The sequence below is a fragment of the Cervus canadensis genome, chromosome 14, assembly GCF_019320065.1.
Source record: "Cervus canadensis isolate Bull #8, Minnesota chromosome 14, ASM1932006v1, whole genome shotgun sequence".
In the NCBI taxonomy this organism is placed as follows: Eukaryota; Metazoa; Chordata; class Mammalia; order Artiodactyla; family Cervidae; genus Cervus; species Cervus canadensis.
Genome location: NC_057399.1, coordinates 20,374,452 through 20,385,511, shown reverse-complemented (window position 1 = coordinate 20,385,511; position 11,060 = coordinate 20,374,452).

Genomic DNA, 11,060 nt, shown 5'->3' with positions numbered 1-11,060 from the left:
AAAAATGTGAACAAACTCAAAAATAAACGTCTTCTTATCAGAAAACTGAGTTCACAGGGCAAATAACTGCTCCCAAAAATGGAAAGAGAAATTAGGGAGATACAACTTAGTGGAGCAGAAACCTCCATGGAATTATTGCCAGGGTAGGAAAATCTGAGCTGTAATTGGTGAATGGCTGGATGTTCAATGCTTACAAGTCTGCCGGGAGCTCTCCCAGGAAGGTGCTCACAGTAAATATCAGAGGAAAATCTCCTTGGGCTTTCAGCAGGGTGAGGGGAAAGTAACCACTTCAAATACAACATAGCATTTCGTTCTTCTGAATAAAATCTGCCCTTCAGAGAAACTACTTTATCAAAGGCCTAACTTATTGAGTTTTATCAGAGTCTAACTGACCTGAGTGAAAGAAAATACTCAGTTCCATCCCCCTCCAGACATCCTGTCCCACCTAAGGTTGGGAAAAAACTAAGAGGCATCTGTGAAGGTCACATCCCGTTGGTACTGGCTCATCAAAAGACCAGAGACCTAATCATAGGGTTGTAGAATGCTTCCCCTTCCCCACAGTTTGCCATCACATCACTAAAGACTCTTTTAAGTTGTTGTTTAGTCACTAAATCATGTCTGACTCTTTTGCAACCCCATGAACTATAGCTGCCAGGCTCCTCTGACCATGGGATTTCCCACGCAAGAAGACTAGAGTGGGTTGCCATTTACTTCTCCAGGGATTCTTCCTGACCCAGGGATCAGACCCACATCTCCTGCATTGGCAGGTGGGTTCTTTACCACTGAGTCATCTGGGAAGCCCAAAGGCTCATTTATAGCAGTTTTTAAAATTCAGTGTACTAAGCTTGACTTTCTACAAAAAACTTGCAAGGTATACTAAAATGCAAAGAACACAGTTTGAAGAACTAGACCAAGCGTCAGAACTGGACCCAGATAAAGCAGAGATGTTAGAATTATCTCACTGTGAATCTATCAATAAAACAACTACCATTCATATGCTAGGGGCTCTAATAGAAAAAGTAGACAGCATGCAAGAATAGGCAGACAATGTAAGCAGACAGATGGATATTCTGAAAATAAAAAGAAATGCTAGAGCTCAAAAAAAAAAAAAAAACTGTAACAGAAATAAAGAATGCCTTTGATGGGCTGAGGAAAGAATCTCTGTGCTGGAAGATATGTAGAAGCTTCAAAAACTAAGTAAAGAGAAAAAAGCATGAAAAAATTGGAACAGAACATCCAAGAGAAGTGAGACAACTAAAAAGGTATAATACCTGCCTAATGAGGCTAACAGGAGGAGAAGAAAGAAAGAAACAGAAGAAATATATGAAGCAATAATGATTAAGAATTTACCCCCAATTAATGTTAGACACCAAACCACAGACTCAGGAAGCTGAGACCATCAGGCAAAGTAAATGTCAAAAGAACTAGGTCATGTTCAAGTTGCAGAAAATCAAAGGCAAAGAAGAAATTTCAAAGAAGCCAGAGGGCAAAACATCTTATCCATAGAGCAGAAAAAATAAAAATATATCCCACTTCTCCTCAGAGGCATACAACCTGGAAGGGAGTGAAATTTAAAGTGCTGAGAGAAAAAAAGTCCACCAATCAAGTAATTGAGTGATTAAAATGAGGTTGCATGATACATGGTGCATATACAAAAACACAGCAGAATTTGAAATAAAAAACACATTACCCTTTATATTATCATCACCAAAAATAAAAGACTTAGGTATAGATCCAACAAAATATGTTAACTCAAAATGAGCTATAGACCTAAATGTAACAAAGCAAAACTATAAAATTCCTGTAAGATAACAGAGGAGAAAATCTAAATGACCTTGCATATGGTGATGACTTTAACACAGCACCAAAGATGTGATTCATAAAACATACAGTTGATAAGCTAGAGTTCATTAAAATTAAAAACTTCTGTTCTTTGAAAGACATTGTCAAGAGAATAAGAAGGCAAGCCACAGACTAGGAGAAAATATTTGCTAAAGACGTAACTGACAGAGGAATATTATCTAAAACATACAAAGAGTTTAAAGTCAACAAAAAGAAAATTAACAGTGTCTTTAAAAATGGGCAAAAGATCAAAATAGGTACACCATCAAAGATATATACAGGTGGTAAAGAAGCACATAAAAAGATGCTCACGTCGTATGTCATCAGAGAAATGCAGATTAAGATGAAAAATGAGATACTATCACACAACGGTTAGTATGGCCAAACTCCAAAACACTGATAACATCAAATGCTGCTGGGGATGGGGAACAATAGAACTTTCTTATTCATCACTGGTAGGAATACAAAATGGTACAGCCACTTTGAAAGACAGTTTGTCAGTTTCTTACAAAACTGAATATACTTCTACCATGTGATTCAGCAATCACACTCCTTGGTATTTACTCCAAAGGAGTTCAAAATTTGTTTCCGTACAAAAAACAGCACATGGATGTTATAGCATCTTTATTCATAATAGCCAAAATTTGGAAGCAACCAAGGTGTCCTTTAGTAGGAAAATGGATAATTTAACTATGGTACATCCAGACAATGGAATACTGTACAGCATTAAAAAAAAAAAAAAAGCTATCAAATCATGAGAATACATGGAGGAAACTTAAATGCATATTACTAAATGAAAGAAACTGTGTTAGCTTTGGATACTTGTGAGAGATACAAGGAAGCGGGTAAGGGAATGCTGCGCTGAGAACTTAGTGGGCTACATTTTTGTCATCAAAGGAAGAGTGGGGAGGGAAGAAAGCCACCTTCTTCCTCTTTCTTGAGTAGACGCTAAGTTTCTGTCATCAGTTCTTTCTCCGCGTTGGGCAGGGGAGTTTTTGACCCTATGTGGCCCAACCAGAGCTGTCATGATGCTATGGAAATAAGCAAAAAGGCAGTAAGATATACTAAAATGTAGTAAGTTATCTCAGGTTTAAGTATAATGTCACCTTTCCCCTATATTTCTGTTTCATACATTTGGAAAAAGCTCCTAAAGAATCACCTGATGTGAAGAACTGACTCATTGGAGAACCCTGATGCTGTGAAAGGTTGAAGGCAGGAGGAGAAGGGGGCGACAGAGGATGAGATGGTTGGATGGCACCACCGACTCAATGGACATGAATTTGAGCAAGCTCCGGGAGTTGGTGATGGACAGGGAGGCCTGGCGTGACACAGTCCATGGGGTCATAAAGAGTCAAATACGACTGAGTGACTGAACTGAACTGAACTGATCACTAACTTGCTGACTCCAATGGGCAGGGTATAAGCAGGTATCGTTTCACTACTGTTCTATGGCTTGGGGCATGTCTCATGCTACTGTTCCATGGTTTTGTTGTTAAGCATATCTGCCTGCTTTTGTTGCTAGGCAAGCCTGTTTGGTTTTGTTGTTAAGTAAGGGTAATTTCTTGGGTGATCATTAACATACTAGGGCTCCCATATTTTTTCTCTCTGATCCCCGAGGGGGATTAACTGTTTAATCACCTACTTTGTCCCTTTTCTGTTCGCGTCAGTTGGTGGCTAAAGTCGTGTTAATCAGATAATAAGACTGTGTTGAATACTAACATCACTGTGCAAGGCAGTGCAGGAAAGAGAGTACTAGATATACACTATAGAAAGAATCTCTTAAAGATTTCATCATCTACTTTTCCTCCATCTCTAGCCAGTATAATTGTGATGCTGAAGTGAAAAAAGTTTTGTTTATCAAAGCCTGCCTAGTTCTTCTTGCCCCATCTTCCATTCCAAAACACAGAGTAGTCTATTGTAGTAGATAGGACCAAAGATGATCAGGTAAGAAAAATTCTACGTGGGTCTGGGAATGACAACACATGTGTTTAAAATCAAGGTTTAAAAATAGAGAATAGGGAGGCCGGAGGGTTTATGAGTAGGTTTATTTGAAGATGGCTATTGCAGTCCTCTGGGAAGCCACCCCTTTCAAAGGGAATCAATGCACTACTGATATTATGTAAATAGACGACCAATGGGAGCATACTGCATAGTACAGGAAACTCGACTTAATGCACTGCGGTGCCCTAAATGGAAGAAAAATCCAAAAGGAAGGGGAAATGTATACATGTACTGCTGATTCATTTTCCTATGCAGTAGAAGCTAACACAAGAGTGTAAAGCAACTATACCACAGTAGAAATTAATTAATGATAATAAAAAAAAAAAACCCAAAGGGAATGGGGCGGTGGCAGTAAGAAGCCTTAGGTTAGTTTTGGAGTTTGTTAGTGCATGACTGAACAAACCACTGAGCCAAGAATGTGTCCGTGTCAGCTGCACCTGGGCTGAGTGTTCATCCAGGAGCAGGAAAGTAAAGCCTGTTGAATTAACGTCAAACGGACAAGAGGAAGAAAATATAAAGTTTAATCACACCCCTGTGTAACCAAGGTGTCACATACATACATAATGCTTAGATGTGTATAGAATTCCTTACTCAAGAAGCTGAGAACCTGACGTGGGGGTGGGGAGGAGTTAATAGAGGTGGAAAAGAGAATGTTCACTCAACATGTTTCTTATCAAAGCTAATTTAAAAAACTGAAAACTGATTACTTTAAAAAACTGATCGTTAAAAATAAGCTATGTTAATAATGTATTTAAATATACAATACATGAAAGTAAACATTCTGTGATATAAAATTTTGCCCACTGTTACAGAGTTTTGTGTGAGTGCCTGAAACTGTTTGCTCTTTATGTTACAGCTAATATCACAGGTTATCAGGTAAACAATCAAGTGATAGCTAATTCTTTTAGTTTCCACTTTGCAGTCAATAAAAAATTTACTTGTTTTAAAAAATGCAAATACTGCTTGACCTTCTAAGAACAATCGTCCAGCTCAGCTTATCCTTGAAAATAAGACCTGCCAGCCTTGCAAGGAAATCCCGGATCTCCTAGCCACTCATGTCCACTTCTGCATTGTCTCTATGAACATTCTATAAAATTTGTTCTTGCTAAAAATCCCTCCAGAAGCATTCCACTGTTTATGAGGCACTGTATTCCCTACAATCCATGGATTATTTTCCCTTGAATAGAAGACATCAACCTCATTACTAAATTGTCCTGTTTTTGTCATTTGACAGAAGTGAGCTAAGCTTTTTGAATGAAATTGGAATAGTGCTATATTTAGCAAAACAATATTGTGCAGATCAGTGCACCAATTCCAATGTTTCTCTACTTTATAGTTAGGAAAGCTCTGATTTGAAAATACTCATTACATTATTACTAGATGTTTAGTTGAGAACTTGATCCTCCTTATCTCATTTGATTCCATCAAGCTGTTCTCATTCCTCTCTGGCATATAATGTGACTCATTGGTTCCAAAATAAAAACTCTAATCCATAGGGAAATTGCATTAGCTTCCCTGTGTTACTGAAATGAATAAGAGCTCCCTATTAAATCTGGTATCTTAAAAAAAATACGGTAAATAATGATACCAAAAGGTCATTTTGATGTAAAATTTATTTATATTATAAAAAGTTTGCTTCTCTGAATTTATGAAGTTTACTACAAACATGAGAAGAATGTGGTTAAATTTCTCTTATAGCCTTTGGGCTTTTCTTAGAAGGTCAAGCAGTTTTTAATGAAATGGAAATATTGGTTTTGAAAAGAAATAGTAGACGGTAACTCTAACAGTATTTGAGTGGGGAAAATAGATATGAAAGATAATTTAATAGTTGTGCTTTAGAAAAGTATTTCTCTCCATCCTCCTCAAGACAAAGGACAAACAGAAAAAAACTTAAAAGATTTTGCATTTATCTTTTTATGTGATTTCCTATGTTCTGCCCTCAAATCAAGTTTATTCAGTGTTTTGAACTCTGTTGCCAAGCTTACCCTTCGCATCTTGGTAATTAATAGTAAGAACTGGAGCAACAGCCACTCCCTCGCATTTAACTGCAGCAAGCCTTGCAGGGCTTGTTTTCTGTTTGCACTCAAAGGTAGAACTTTTTTTTTAAGTGTTGAAGACAACGAGAATGCTTCTTTTATGATACTTAGCAGTTTAGAAGCTATGAACCACGGATGGTCACAAATTTGTCTTTTATCTGCTTTATATCTAAACAATGATATAAGAAACAATTTTCTTTGGAATCAATTATAAAGTTATTTAGAAGTTCCTGAAATTATTTGCCTTGATAAGTACTAGTAAAATACAAAGAATCCTCCCTTGACTCCTCCTCTTCAGACTCTAAGACAAGGATCATAATTTAGAAAGACAGCACAAGAAGCGTATGGATGAAAAATATCATCTTGGCAGCAGAGAAAGAAGTGTGACAGACATTTGACAAAATATGTCATCATTTTTTTTACCCATTTCAGTGTTTATCAGAGTATACTTTTCTGGCAACTAATTGAATCTCAGCAAGATTATAGCAAATCTCACTCACTTTTCACCTGTATGATGGCTTTATTAGTTGTTGTGCAGATGGTATAATCTCAGTAATCCCCCTCTCTCCATTCTCTGTGCAGAATCCCTTACAGCCCCACCATGATCTTCATCAGCTTATTTACATGGTTATTGGCAGAGTTGTTATCTACATATTTGTTGAATGAATGAAAGAAAAAAGAAATTTTTTAAAATGTAAATCAATTTTTCCTATCTGGAGCAGTGGTACATCCTATTGTTACACTCTGGCTTGCATTTATTCCAAATGTAATTGGGCCCTAACATAAAAATTAACTGTTTAAAAATAACTTCAAAGAGAACTCATTTAAATATATTTATTATACACGCACAAGGTATAGAATTGAAAAGGTACAAATATATGATATAGAATGAGAAGTAAGTCCCCACCACTGCCACCTCACCCCATCTTGCCTCTAGCCACAAAGTTTTCCTCTTTCCAGGTCACCACAGTAACCCATTTCAAAAACCCTTATGGATAAAACAATGGCTAGATTTGTTCCCCCAAATGACATGTCCCTTGCAGTTCTGCAACAAGAAAGAAATGGAGAATATCATAGATGTTTTTCATGCCTCCATGAGGTGAGAATTCTACAACTCTTTTAAGAATAACATACACTATAATACAGGTGAGTGAAATCCATAGAAGTGAGTCAATGTGATGCTATTATAAACTTTCCAGTGTGGAATGGGCATGGAGTTTATTGAGACAGAATACTGTTTTGATTTTTAAAATAATTCAAAGGTTGGCTTTTGCTCAAATCAGACAGAGTTGGTTCATAGTGAAATTTACCTTATTAGAACTATGTTTTGATATTTTTCTATCTACCTTGCATTCACTACTACATGGTAGAGATTTCAAAGAGTGGTTTACCTTTGAATAAAAGGTGATAGCATTGACTTTTTAAACATTTTCCGAACTGTGATACTTTCTAAGGAGCCACCAAGGCTGGGGGAAGAATTGAAGAGTGTGTTTTCCCCTAGTGAAATGGATATTCATCCTCATTGATAGAAAAAAAAAAAAATCAGTCTTTATTCTCTTGTTGAGTGTTATGAGAAGTCTTCAGTAATTCAATACTTAGAGTTCCTTCTTTTTTTCAAAAGCTAAACTGAACCTATAAATGGAAGCATTTGTACATTGATCTGAGTAACATAGAACTAGGAGATGAATAGTAGCTAATCTCTTTTTGTGTCCACTGTTCAAAATGAAAAGGAAATAAGTTATATATCGACATCAGGGCAAACATGATTCATTTACCCCACCTCAGGCAACAGTAAAAATGAAATCAGTCAACCTACAACTAAAATCAACAGACAGATACACTTTTCCAGAACGTCCACTGAAAAAAGCATATTGAACCACCACATAAGTTTATATGTAAAGCATTAACAAAAGGCTAAGAAGAGACAGTAGTTTTATTTTTATTTTGCTTTTAAAATACTTAATATTTACCAAAACTAAAGACTACCGAGTTTCTGCAAATGGTTATTTTAGGAAAAATTGTTAGTTCTACATTTCATAATGTACCCTAAATGAATTGCATCTGGATTAAATACTTACATGTAAAAAATACTTGTGTTTATATGTAAAAAACAAACCCTAAAAGTAATGTAAATTATAGGTAAAATTTATTTATGAATTACAAGTAAAAGCTTTTTAATGTGTATTAAATATATAGTCGTCTCTTCCATAGCCACAGCTTCTGTATCCATAGAGTTAACTGCAGATTGCAAATATTCAGGAAAAAAAAAATCTGAAAATTTCTAAAAAGCAAAACTTGAACTTGCCCTTTGCTAGCAACCGTATGCTATTCATTTGCATTGTATTTACAACTATTTACATGTAATTTGGGCTTCCCAGGTGGTGCTAGTGGTAAAGAACCTGCGTGCCAATGTGAGACATAAGAGACTCAGGTTCAATCCCTAAGTTGGGAAGATTCCCTAGAGGAGGGCACAGCAGCCCACTCCAGTATTCTTGCCTGGAGAATCCTATGGTCAGCGGAGGCTGGTGGGCTAAGGTCCATAGGGTCGCAAAGAGTCAGACACAGCTAAAGTGACTTAGCACTGATGCATATGTAATTTATATTTTGTTAGGTATTGTAAGGAATTTACAGAAGATGTTAAATACATGGGAGGATGTGCAAAGTGAAAGTGAAAGTGAAGTCGCTTAGTGGTGTCCGACTCTTTGCGACCCCATGGGCCCACCAGGCTCCTCCGTCCATGGGATTCTCCAGGCAATAATACTGGAGTGGGTTGCCATTTCCTTCTCCAGGGGATCTTCCCAACCCAGGGATCGAACCCAGGTCTCCCACATTGCAGGCAAACACTTTAACCTCTGAGCCACCAGGGAAGCCCCGGATGTGCAAAGATTATATGCAAATATGATATTTTACACAAAAGAGTTGAACTTCCTTAGATTTTGAGATCCCCACCACCACCACCATTCTTGAGAAATGGTATTCTAAGTGAATGCGAAGGAAAAACTGTATAAAGATGAAGCTTTTGGGACTCTCAATGCAGAAAACTATAAAAGAGACTGTTTCATTTGACTACATAAAACTTCTGAATGGTAACAAAATTCTTCTACCTGAAAACAAAATCCTGTCAAATAACCAATTAAAAACTGGGGGAAAATATAGTTGAAGAAACTTTCTAGGCATGAGGTACCATGTCTGCAAGTTGAAACTTAAATAATTTTTCTGTCCTTGTAAATGCTCTACCTGAAATGACTAGTCAACCACTTTGGTTGTTATTTATTTAGTTCCTTATTCCTTCTCAGTCCAAACAAGATTGACTGTGTGACCCCTGCCAATCAGATATTTTCCATTTTCCCTCTTTCTTCTCAATTCTTTATCCTAAAAAGGCTCCTGTCTTCTGTCCCATCTTGCAATTCTTTAAATGGAGACCATCCACTTCAGGAAATATTAAATAAAGTTTGTTTGTATCACCTAAATTGTCTTCTCTAATCATTTTTTTAAACAACATTCAACCTTTGTGACAAGTAGTTTAATATATAATAAATTCTTATAAATCAATTAGCAAAAGTTCCAGTAAGAAGATGCAATAAAAGGACAAAGGACACAAGTATAAAAATTTTCAATAGAACAATTCAGCTGGTTACTAAATCTTGAAAAAACATTTACTATCTGTTGTGGACTGAATTGTGTTATCCCCAAATTCATGTATGGATGACCTAAGCCTCAATACCTCAGAATATGACTATTTAGAGATAAGGTCTTTAGAAAGATAATTAAGTTAAAATGATGTTGTTAGGTACTTCTCTGCTGGTCCAGTGGTTAAGAATCTGCCTTGTAATGCAGGGGACATGAGTTTGATCCCTGGTTGGGGAACTTAGATCCCACATGCTGTGGAGCAACTCAACCCACATACCACAGTTACTGGCTCGTGTGCCCCAAATCAATACAGCCAAACAAATTAAAAAACAAAAAAAGGAAATGATATTGTTAGAGTAAGCCCTCATCCAATGAGACTGATATCCTTATATGACAAAATTTGAACACAGACACGCACATAAGGAAGATCATGTGAAGACACAGGGAGAAGACAGCCATCTGTGAGAGGAGGGAGGCCTCAGAAGAAACCAACCACGCTAACACTTCTATCTCAGACTTCCAGCCTCCAGAATTGTGAGAAAATACATTTCTGCTGTATAAACCACCTAGTCTGTGGTACTTTGTTGTGGCAGCCCTATTATATTTTTTTATTGGAATATAATTGTATTACAAAGTTGTGTTAGTTTCCACAACACAACACGGTGAGTCAGTCACGTATATACATGCATCCCCTCCCCCTTGAGCCCTCCTCCTACCCCTCATCCCACCTCTCCAGGTCGTGACAGAGCACCTACCTGAGCTCCCGGTGCTACGTAGCAGCTTCCCCATCGCAGTCTGTACATAGGACACTGTGTGTATGTCGATGCTGCTCTGTCTGTTCGTCCTACCTCTCCTTCCCCTGTTGCATTCGCTAGTCCATTCTCTCTGTCTGCATCTCTATTCCTGCCCTGCAAATAGTTTTGTCTGCACCATTTTTCTAGATACCAGAGGGTGTGGAGAAAAGGGAACCCTCTTATATTGCTGGTGGGAATGTAAATTGGAATAGCCACTGTGGAGAACATAATGGAGATTCCTTAAAAATAAAAGACTAAACATTATTGTAAAGTAGTTAGCCTCCAACTAATAAAAATAAATGAAATAAAATAAAATAAAAGACTAAACATTGAACTACCATTTGACCCAGCAATCCCACTATTGGGCATATACCCTAAGAAAACCATAACTCAAAAAGACACCTGTAACCCAAATTTCATTGCAGCACTGTTTACAATAGCCAGGACATGGAAGCTGCCTAGATGTCCATTGACAGATGAATGGATAAAGACGTGGTACATATATACAATGGAATATTACCCAGCCACAAAGAGGAATGAAATTGAGTCTGTTTTAGTGATATGGATGAACCTAGAGCCTGTCATACAGAGTGAAGTCAGAAGGAGGGGCATAATTTCTCATGTTAAAAGATTTTGGTAAAATCCCAAACAGAACTAACACCAACTGGGTGTACGACAATTTCGTTCTGACACTAACCACACAGAGTAACATCAGACTCCACAAATTAAATACTTTGTGGTTCACAAGACACCCCTC